The sequence below is a fragment of the Martes martes genome (assembly GCF_963455335.1).
Source record: "Martes martes genome assembly, chromosome: 6".
NCBI classification, from domain to species: domain Eukaryota; kingdom Metazoa; phylum Chordata; class Mammalia; order Carnivora; family Mustelidae; genus Martes; species Martes martes.
Window position 1 is genome coordinate 48,847,472 of NC_137893.1, and position 7,775 is coordinate 48,855,246.

At 36.3% G+C, this 7,775-nt stretch overlaps 1 long non-coding RNA gene across 1 annotated transcript; it reads left to right on the plus strand.

Annotated features, from left to right (window-relative positions):
* The first annotated feature begins 513 nt into the window (after window positions 1-513).
* On the plus strand, window positions 514-4,361 carry LOC308344562. Its single transcript, XR_013966996.1, has 3 exons — window positions 514-708; window positions 1,455-1,520; window positions 3,730-4,361. It is a non-coding gene; the product is annotated as an uncharacterized lncRNA (long non-coding RNA).
* Window positions 4,362-7,775: the final 3,414 nt, after the last annotated feature.

Below are 7,775 nucleotides of genomic sequence, written 5' to 3' on the forward strand. Positions count from 1 at the left end.
TCTTTTTGTTTTTAAATATTTTATTTATTTATTTGACAGAGAGATCACAAGTAGGCAGAGAGGCAGGCAGAGAAAGGGGGGGAGGAGGCTCCCCACTGAGCAGAGAGCCCGATGTGGGGCTTGATCCCAGGATCCTGTGATCATGACCCGAGCCGAAGGCAGAGGCTCAACCCACTGAGCCACCCAGGCACCCCTAAACTCAGTATCTTGAATTAGGAGATTATACACACACACAATTCCTATTTCTATTTCTCTCAAAAAATCAGAAAATCTGGACCAGTACATATGCAGGGCCACAAGCCCTTGGATGTGGATAGTGATCCTCATAAGGCAACTGAGTTTTCCATTTCAACAGTCTTCCGGTGGCGAGGGAGTAATGGCCTGTTGCTATTATACCCATGGCTTCTCCCATTTACCCTACCTGCCTGGCTGAAAAGAGACTTGTGTCTCTGTCTTAGAATTCTGCCTGAAGGCTGTCTTAGATCCTCTAAGACAATAGTACCTCACAGTGTTGCTGAGAAGATCAAACAACCCCAGGAAAGTACCTGCTACATCAGAAAGGATGAATACCCAACTTTTATATCAACATGGACGGGACTGAAGGAGATTATGTTGAGTGAAATAAGTCAAGCAGAGAGAGTCAATTATCATATGGTTTCACTTACTTGTGGAGCATAAGGAATAACACGGAGGAGATGGAGAGGAGAAGTGAGTTGGGGGAAATTAGAGGGGGAGACAAACCATGAGAGACTGTGGACTCTGAGAAACAAAGTGAGGGTTTTGGAGGGAAGAGGGGTGGAGGGGTAGGGTGAGTTTGGTCGTGGGTATTGTGGAGGGCATGTATTGCATGGAACACTGGGTGTGGTGCATAAACAATGAATCTTGGAACACTGGAAAGGTTAAATTAAATAAAAATAAGTGCTATACATGTGTGAGCTATTGTTTTATTATTAAATACATAAATATTATATAATTAACTGTTAATTAATTGATATAGAACTATTAAATTATATAAGAGTTAAAAACTATGAATTCTATATGATTTTTCTTTGTCATATATTATCATCAGCGTTATGTCAAGAGTGACCAAGAAACTATAATTTACTGGGATGTATCTTGCTGGTGAGGAGCAGAGGCAGAGACACTAGAAAAGTAACAAAATGTCAGAGTCCCTCACTTTTGGAGGCCATTTCTAGGTCCTGAGAGAGACATTAGAAATGTGTCACATAGTCATATGTTTTTGTAAAATTAGCCAGAGTAAGATATTTTCACCAGCTAAGACAATTGTCCCTTTCCATTCCATTGTTTCCTTGTTAGACTTGCCTTAGGGTCTCAGGGTTTTAGAATGGCATGGGTTCTGAGAGACAAATAAAAGGAGTTAAGCTGAGGAAACATTCACTTTTGGGGCATATTTATATAACTCAACAGAACTTCGTATGGTTATTTATTGCTAGGTGTCCAGGTGGAGGAACGACTTCCAGGAATACCACTATTGTTCCCAGTACTGACGCATCCAACTTGTAAGTGTCACAGATTTTACTGCAATAGGAACATGCCCTGTCTACTCACCCCTAGATATGAGGGTCACGCAGGACAAAGGAGGCTACACATATATGGACCTGAAGCTAGTCTGCTGAAATTTCTTCCAGTGATCAGACATGCGATATTGTTAGTGGAAGATCTGGTCTCCACAATATGTACCCAAAATGGAAATTTTATTGGGGACAAAATAATAATTGAGGATATACAGAGTGAGCCTAGGCGAGACCAGCAGAAGAACCATGCTGTCAACCTACAAAGCTGTGAGAAAAAATAAATTTTTGTTGTTTTAAGGCACTACATTTTGAGGTGATTTGTTACAGAGCACCAGATAACTGATACATAGTAGTTCATTTTTTGTTGTTGTTGTTGTTGAGTAGAGTTTCATTGTATGGATATACCACAGTATAATTTAGACATTAATTTTCTTAACTGTTTTTTTGTTTGGTTTGGCTTGGTTTTGACTATTATGGAAGAGTTGCTGTGAGAATTCTTGGACAGGTTTTTTTATGAATACATTTTCATTTCCTTAAATACCTACGAGTTGAATTGCTAAATTATATGGTAAGTATGTATTTAAACTACCACATTATTTTCCAAAGAAATTTTATCTTTACATATTCCCGGTAGCAATGTAGAAGAGTTCAGTTTGTAACAAATGCTGTCCATATTCTTAATTTCAGCTATTCCAGTTAGTGTAAACTGGTATCTCATTGTGGTTTTAATTAACATTTCCCTGATGACTAACAATGTTTAGCATCTTTTCACATGTGTATTGGTCACTTGTATAACTATAATCATATAGTTTGTTTTGTGAAGTGTCTATTTCAATTTTTGCAGTTTTTTTAAAAATGGGTTTTTTTTTTTGTTGTTATTGAGTAGTAGGAATTCTTCATATATTCTGGGTATGAATCTTTGGTAAAATATTTGTATTGCATTTTCTCCCAATTGTGGTTTGCTTTTTAATCATCTTAATGATATCTTTTGATCACAGAAGCTTTGAATTTTGATGGAATATATTTTATGATTATTATCTTTTTTGTCCTTCTATGAAATATTTGCCATCTCTAAGGTCACAAGGATTTTTTATGGTTTTTTTTTCCTAGAAGTTTTAGAATTTTACCCTTTGGGTATGTATATATTGTTTATATTGAACAATATATACATGTATGTATGTATGTACAGACTATTATTCTGCTTCTCTGATTGAACCCTTACTGATACACAGCTCAAACATCAGGAAAGCTTACACAGAAATTTAGATCTCTAGCAGAACCTTTTCCTCTCTCAACTCCACTAAAAATCCCCAGTTTTTAGGTTAACTGGGTTATAGTGGTACATCTAAATGACACATATTTTACTTCCAAAACCCAAAGAGACCCACTAGACATTGTGTCACCTTTTTAGGAGGCCCAGATGCAGCAATTTTCTTTCACTTTGGAAAAGATATGTCAACATGTCCTAGACCAGTGGACCTCTAGAAACTTTAGAGGTGGCAGGCCCCTGTATTTTTAGAGATTTATTTTACACTCTTTGATATGGATGTGTATTAACAATTTTCCTAGGGTAGTTGTTACTTCCTGCTCAGCAACTGGTTGATAATACCAATGTAATGAAACCATGTGATAAGATCTGCTATGAAGTGAGTGGGTTTCCTGAACACCAGATAATGGCATTACACCAGAGACCTGGCATGGGTCTGTGGTAGGACTTTGAAGTTGTGCTGTTGGCCTTGCCATCCAAAAGCAAAGAGTCCCTGATGACATTTGCTAATAGTTATAGATTTTTTTCTTTTTTTTTTTAAAGATTTATTTATTTATTTATTTATTGACAGAGTGAGAGAGAGAGAGAGAGAGATCACAAGTAGGCAGAGAGACAGGCAGAGAGAGAGGGGAAGCAGGCTCCCCGCTGAGCAGAGAGCCCAATGCGGGACTCGATCCCAGAACCCTGAGATCACGACCTGAGCCGAAGGCAGAGGCTTAACCCACTGAGCCACCCAGGCGCCCAATAGTTATAGATTTTTTTAAAAATGCAATAACAAGCTCAATCACTATATACCATGAGCCAGGGGATGTATTGATTTGCTCCAGTAACAAAACATACCTGGATTCCAGATGCAGTTGGAGTCATTGCCTGATTAAGGTAATGTGCTGAATGTAATTTCCTGAATTCCATCTGCTTTCTGCACAGGCAAAATGAATGAATTCAGTGGGAATGTTGTGGAAATCACCATCATTCAAGGGAATCTTTCAAGTGTTTGGTGAGGATACTCTGCACCTTTCCTCTTCCAGTAATGCAACATAACTTTGAGTTTACCATTTTGGTAGTTAGAGTGGTTCTAGTGGCTTCCTCTTCATTAACTTTATACCTTAAAGGTATAAAAAGAAGAATAAACCAAGAGAAAGAAGAATAAACCAAGCCCAAAGTTGGCAGAAGGAAGAAATAACAAAGATTAGACCATAAATAAATAAAATTGAAAGTAGAGACAAATCAACAAAATGAAGAGTTGTGTTTTTTTGAAAAAAAATAAACAAAGTTGACAAACTCTAAGCTGTACTAAGAAAAAGAGAAAAAAGAGTCAAATAAATAAAGTGAGAAATGAAAGAAGAGACATTACAACTGATGATACAGAAATAAAAGCTGTCACAAAAGAGTACTGTGAACAATTATACCCCAACAAACTGGATAACAAAAAAGAAATGAGTAAATTCCTGGAAACATATAGCTTATCCAAATTGAATCATGGAGAAATAGAAAGCCTACACAGACTCATACTAGTATGGAGATTGAATAGATAATTAATAAATCTTGCAGCAAATTTTATGCCCAGATGGTTTCACTGGTGAATTTTACCAAATATATGAAGAAGTATTTTTTTTTAAAGATTTATTTTTATTTATTTCAGAGAGAGAGAGCTGGGAGGAGGGGCGGAAGGAGAAGGGGGAGAGTCTCAAGCAGACTCTGCACTGAGGAGAGAGCCCACTTTGGGGCTCCATCCCATGACCTCGAGACCACCACCCTGAGACCATGACCCGAACAGAAACCAAGAGTCAGATGCCCAACAGACTGTGCCACCCAGGTGCCCCAAATACTTAAATAAGTATTTACACTGCTCCTTCTCAGATTCTTCCAAAAAACCGAAGAAGAGGAAATACTACCACATTCATTTCACAAGGCCCAGTATTACCCTGATACCAAAGTTAGACAAAGACACCAAAAGAAAGGAAAGCTACAGGCCAATATCCTTGATGAATACGATGCAAAAATCCTTAGCAAAACACTAGTTAATAATCTGCAGTTTATTTATCCAGTCACCCACTGAAAAACACCTTAATTACTTCCAGGTTTTGGCAATTATGAATAAAAGTGGCTATACACATCTGTGTGCAGGTTTTTGTGAGAATATGTTTCCAACTCATTTGTAAAAAATTGCCAAACTGTCTTCCATAGTGGCTGTATCATTTTGCATTCCCACTACCAATGGATGAGTTCCTATTGTTTCACATCTTTGCCAGTGTTTGGTGTTGTCAGTGCTTTGGATTTTGGCCATTCTAATAGGTGTGTAGTGGTATCTTACTGTTGTTTGAATCTGCAAGTCCTTAATGACATATAATGTTGAGTATCTTTTCATCACTTATTTGTCATCTGTATATCTTCCTTGGTAATATCTATCAGTTCTTTTGCCCGTTTTAAAAATTGGGTTCTTTGTTTCCTTATTTAAGTTTTAAGAACTAATTTTATATTTTAAATAACAGTTCCTTATCAAATATGTCTTTTGCAAATATCTTCTTCTAATCTGTAGCTTGTCTTCTCAGTCTTTTACAGAGTAGAAGTGTCTTTTATAGAGTAGAAGTTTGAAATTTTAGTGAAGTCTACCTTATCAATTATGTCTTTCATGGTGTAACTGAAAAGTCATCACCAAATCTAAGGTCATCTAGATTTTCTTCTGTGTTACATTCTTTTGTGTTTTGCATTCAGGTCTATGACCTATTTTCAGTTAATTCTTGTGAAGGCTAGAAGTCTGTATCTAGATCCAAGTTTTGAGATGTGCATATCCAGTTGTTTCACCACCATTTGTTGTAAAGAGTATTTTTCTACATTGTATTGTCTTCACTCCTTTGTCAAAGATAAGTTGACAATATTCATGTGGGTCTATTTCTGGGCCCTCTCTTAGGTTTCATGATATATTTGTCTATTCTTTTGCTAATATTGCATTTGATTATGGTAGCTTGTTAGTAAATTTTGGAATTGGTTAGTGTCAGTCTTTCAACTTTGTTCTTCTTCTACAATATTGTGTTGGCTATTCTGGGTCTTACGTCTCTCCACATAAACCTTAAAATGAGTTCGTCAATATGAACAAAATAATTTGCTGGGGTTTCAGTTGGTATTGTATCAAATCTACAGATCAAATTGGGAAGAACTGACATCTTGACAAATTTGAATCTTCCTATCCATGAACATGCACTATCTCTCTATACTTTCATTTCTTTCATCAGAGTTTTACAGATTTCTTCATATAGATCATGTATATATTTTGTTAGATTTATAGTTATGTATTTCATTTTAGGGGTTCTAATGTAAATGGTATGTGTTTTTAACTTCAAATTCCATTTGTTCATCACTGGTGTATGTAGGAATGTGATTAACTTTTGTATATTAACCTTGTATCCTGCAAACTTGGAATAATCTTCCATTAGCTCCAGTTCTTTTGTTGATTCTTTTGGATTTTTTACATAGACAATCTTTTTATTAAAAAGACAGTTTCATTTCCTTTTTCCAAGCTGCCTTTTATGCTTTTCTTGTCTTCTTGCATTTTCAAGGACTTACAGTATAATGTTGAAAAGGAGGGGGGAAAGGATACAAAAATATAGATTTGAAGGTATACATGCACCCCAATGTTTGTAGCGGTATTATCAACAACAGCTGAACATATGGAAAGAGCCCACGTGTGCATTGACTGATAAGGATAGAGAAGGTGTGGTATATATACATGGAATAATACTCATCCATCAAGAAAAATGAAGTCTTGTCATTGGCAACAACATGGACGGAGCTAGTGTGTATAATGCTAAGCAAAATAAATCAGTCAGAGAAAGACAAATATCTTATGATTTCACTCATATGTGGAATTCAGGAAACAAAATAATGAACATATGGTAATGAAAAATAAAGGAGAGAGAGAGAGAGAGAGAGAGCGTGAAGCAAACCCTAAGAGACTTTTAACAATAGAGAACAAACTGAGGTTTGATGGAGGGAGGTGCGTGGAGGATGGGAGAAATAGGTGATGAGTATTAAGGAGGGCCCTGCTGTGATGAGCACTGGGTGTTATATGCAAGTGATGAATCAGCAAATTCTACTCCTGAAACCAGTATTACACTGTATGTTAACTAACTAGAATTTAAATAAACATTCGGAAAAAAGGAAAGGATTGGTGAGAGGGGACATCCTTGTCTTGTTCTCTTTTTTTTAGTTTTTATTTAAATCCCAGTTAGTTTACATACAGTGTAATATTAGATTCAGGTGTGCAATTTAGTGATTCAACACTTCCAGACAGCACCAGTTGCTCATCACAGTAAGTGCTCACCTTAATCCCCATCACCTATATAACCCATCTCCTTACTCCCCTCTCTTCCGGTAACCATCAGTTTGTCTCTACAGTTAAGAGTCTGTTTCTTGGTTTGCTTCTCTCTCTCTCTCTCTTTTTCTCTTTGCTTATTTGTTTTGTTTCTTAAATTCCACATATGAATGAAGTCATATGGTGTTTGTCTTTCTCTGACTTATTTCACTTAGCATTTTACTCTTGTTCCATCCAAATCCTTGTCTTGTTCTTGATCTTACCAGGAAAGCTTCTAAATTCTTGCCATGAAATATGTTAGCTGTAGGCTTTTTGTGGTTATTTTTCAAGTTGAGGAAGTTCCATTCTATTCCTAACTTACTGAGATGTAATCATTTTTAATGTCTTAGTTTCTTAACTCTAGTGGCATGTTTTGGGTTTTACTTTATTTTTGAGGTTTCATTTAAATTCAGGGATGGCAGTCTATTACCCTCAATATCTATTCCAGATGAGAAAGCTGAAACTATATTAGGAAAACTGAAAGCCCGGAAACAGTTAAGTTTCTTAGTAAAAGAAGATAAATGAAAAACCTCTAAATAGTTTTATAAATAGTAGGCAGCATGAAGTATAGGTCTTCCTCTTTTTTTTTTTTTTAAATTCCAGGTACTTCAGTGATGTCTTT